A 3,906-nucleotide genomic window follows, 5' to 3' on the forward strand; every position below is an offset into this window, starting at 1 on the left:
GTTTTCTCATTTCCAAAAAGGTGAAATGTTGATTGATGACAAACCTCATTCTGGATGTCCATCAACTTCCCGAATGGATGAAAATATGAACTTATAGTGTTTTGGAGTTCATTCCATCAGGTCAGACTATTAATCAAGCTTTCTACTTGAAAAGATTGTGAAACAGCATGTGGTTCTGAAAAGATTGTGAAACAGCATGTGACAAAAAGACCTGATTTGTGGAAGACGGGGGACTGGTTTTGCTACCATGACAATTCAGCTGCTCACGCAGACATCTCATGGCACCAGTTATTGGCAAACAAACAGCATGCTTCTCTTGCCCCACACACCTTACTCACTTGCCCTTGCTCCAAGCAACTTCACTTGTTTCCACAAGTGAAGATGGACTTGAAAGGACAGTGATTTGATGACATAGAAGAGGTGATGAAAAGGCCGGTGCACACGGGGCCATGGCGCAGGGTCAGCGCAAGTTCCAGGCACAGAAGTCGGCCAAGAGCAAGGCAGCCGCCTCGGAGCGGATCCGGGGCCCGAGGAAGGGTGGCCGGGTCATCGCCCCCAAGAAGGCGCGCGTGGTGCAGCAGCGAAAGCTCAAGAAGGACCTGGAGGTTGGCATCCGGAAAAAGATCGAACATGACGTCATGATGAAGGCCAACAGCAGTCTGCCCAAGAAGCTGGCACTGCTGAAGGCCCCCAGAAAGAAGGGGGTAGCCTCTGCCAAGAAGACCTCCTAAAGGCTCCCCCCACTGTGGAGCCCAGTGTCACACCCCGCGTCCAAGACCAGTCTCCAGGCAGTCGCCCGGGCCACTGTGAAGAGGAGGAGGGACCTGGCTCCCAGGATTGAGGGCACTTGACTTCAGTGAGGGCCCAGCCTACAAGCCAATGGCCAGCATGTCCAGGTGCCGAGGCCCAGAACCCAGGGACACCTAGGCAAGTGCTTTTGCCACCTCTGTCCCCAGGCCCCATCTCTGCTGCTTTCACCCCGAGCAATAAAACAGGCTTTGTTGTCTTAAAAAAAATAAAAAGAGGTGATGAAAAAAACAAGGGAGATGCTGTCAGCCATCCAAACAGGTGAGTTTGAAAAATGTTTCTGAGAAAAAAAATGTTTCTAAGACTGGAATCGCAGATATGACAAATGTATTAAGTGCAATGTTGTTTTGTAAAAAAAATTAAATACATAGCTTTGAGGGGGATTCCAGGTTTTGGGGGTTACCTTCTCATATACCAGTTTGTCCAATCTTTATTCATGAGCATTTAGGTTGTTTCTGTCATTTTGATATTGTGAATAGTATTGGGAAGAACATGGGTGTGCTTATATCTATTTATGCCACAATTCTTATTTCTTTAGGACATATGCCAAGTAGAGGAATTGCTGGATCATATGGTACTTTATTTCCAACTTTTTGCGGAAGCACCATTCCTTTTCGATAGTGGTTGTACCATTTTATAATCCCACCAGCAATGATAGTCCATCTAAATCAGTAATTTCCTCCCAGTTACACTAGATTCCTCTTGTTCCACACTCCATGGCCATTCACTTCAGTGTTACTGCCTGCACAGCCCTTGCACTGTTTTCCTGCCCCCAATTGTCCCAGAACACTGCTAGACCGGTATAAATTCATGTTTGGTCTTTGCAGCTGCTCTGGAACGTTTTGTCTCATACATTCTCTGGCACTTTCTGCACAGAAGCTGTTCCAGAATTTCCTCTTTCTCTAAATTCCAGTTTCCCCGGCTTCTGCTTTCACAGATTTCATATTAGGTACTTTCAGCTCTCCCTTCTACAACAAATAAGTATTATCTTTCTCCCTACCAATGCTCTCTTCTGGCCACTCAGTTTTTCCCCAATAGACAACCAATATTATTTGTCTATTTATTCTTCCAGAGATATTTTACATAATTCCAGAAGCAAAAATATGGAGAAGAGGGAACTTATGCAGGTGTTATAGATAAGTAGGATTTAGATAGACAGCAAGAAAGGAGATGATATTCCAAGTAGAGGAAATATATTGAACAGCGGCACAGAAGTGAAAATGTATTAAGATGTATTTTGAAAATAGGATATAGTGAGTGAAGCAATTCCCTGAGAAGTAATCCTAGCTGCTGCCTCAACTGCTACTTCTTTTCCATTTCGAACTTCAGCTCAGTTTTGCTTCCCTGCTTGCCCTGCTATCATACCAGCTGGGTGGAAATCTGACACTACATGGCCTCTCATCGGTCTTATCTCTCCTGGGCCTCTGTTACTATTTTTTGAGCTTTGACCCCAGCCATCTGTTTCAGTCGTGCTCAAGAAGTCCTAGATTGTTTCTGAGTCACTCTCTAAGCCTTCTATTTTCTTGGCCACGTAGACAATTTCTAACCACCATTAAAAACAAAGTGAGTATAGAAGAAACATTGTAAAGAAGGTATTAATTTTACCAATATATAGAACATACAAAAAATGTTTTAAAAGAAAGGGAAAAGAGAACATACAGAAGTCAAAGAAACATGTCAATCTATACAACAAGATTCAAACAAAAGTATCAAGACTACATGAAACTATACGCTTCTTCGAAAAAAATTGCAAGAAAAAAAAGATAAAAGGGGTTCAATATAATCCATATCTATCAACTACAATGCGTGGATTTTATTTGAACAATAATTCAAACAATAAGTGTTAAGAAAACAACACCTTTCTTATACACACACAAAAAGAAAACTACCACAAAAATTTTGACATTTATGAGATTGGGAAATTTGAAAACTGACTTGATAGATTAAGGAATTACTATTTTTTATTTTATGTTTTACTGCTATTAAAACTCTTTGAAAAAGAAAATAATATATTTTTTGAGATATATACTGAAATATTTAGGTATGGCATTATATGTCTGAGATTTGCTTTAAATAATAATATGGTGGGGTCTTAAAGGCTTGAAGTAAAACAGGCAGCTATCTAGTAGAGAAGCAACAAGCCCACATGGAAGAAGCAAACCAGCCTGTGTGATCATGAAGTATCAATGGGATCAGGTAACAGGCATCAGAAGACCCCAAACAAACAACCCCCCATATTTTTGGATAATGAGGGGGGTCGGAGCAGAGATCCAAAATCCATCTGTAGATAATAGGACATCCCTTCACAGAAGTGTGTCAAGGAAGGGATGAGTCAACCAGGGCGCAATATGGCACTGATAAAATATACAATATTCCTCTGGTTCTTTGAGGCTTCCTCATCCCCTACTATCATGACCCTAGTCCTACCTTTCAGTTCTGGCTAGACTAGAGCATGTACACTAGTACAGATAAGATCTCAGGACACATGGAATCCAGGTAAGAAAATCCCCTCAAGTACAGAAATGGGAGTAGAGATACCACAAGGGTAGGGGGATGGTGGGGGGAAGAGGGGAAGAAGGGGAAACCAATTCAATGATTGACACATACCCGCCCCCCCAGGGGGATGTACAACAGACACGTGGGTGATGGGAGACAGTAGTAGGTATAAGATATGAAAATAATAATTTATAATTTATCAAGGAGTCCGAAGGGATGAAGGGGGAGAGGGGGATAAAAGAAGAGCTGTACCAAGAGCTCAAACGGAAAGTAATTGTTTAGAAAATGATGATGGCAACATACATATAAATATGCTCGATACAATTGATGTATGGATTGTTAGAAGAGTTGTAAGAGTCCCAAGTAAAATGATCTTTAAAAGTAATAATAATAACATGGGAGTCCTTCACATAATTTACAACAAAATATTTGCTGTCTTGTTTTTTGTGTGCATATTATTAATATCTCTGCAGATAAGATAGGTGGGATAAATAATCTGGAGGAGAAAACAATGGGACCAACAGTTCCAGGGGGACACGGGAGAGGGGGAGGTGGGGGAAAGGAAGTGGTTTTAACAACCCCAGGGACAAGGGAACAACAAGT

At 41.7% G+C, this 3,906-nt stretch overlaps 1 pseudogene; it reads left to right on the top strand.

The window, feature by feature from the left end:
* Nucleotides 1–449: 449 nt before the first annotated feature.
* LOC142434288 (leydig cell tumor 10 kDa protein homolog pseudogene) lies at nt 450–746 on the top strand (annotated as a pseudogene).
* The last annotated feature ends 3,160 nt before the right edge of the window (nt 747–3,906 follow it).

Source organism: Tenrec ecaudatus, chromosome X, assembly GCF_050624435.1.
Source record: "Tenrec ecaudatus isolate mTenEca1 chromosome X, mTenEca1.hap1, whole genome shotgun sequence".
NCBI classification, from domain to species: Eukaryota; Metazoa; Chordata; class Mammalia; order Afrosoricida; family Tenrecidae; genus Tenrec; species Tenrec ecaudatus.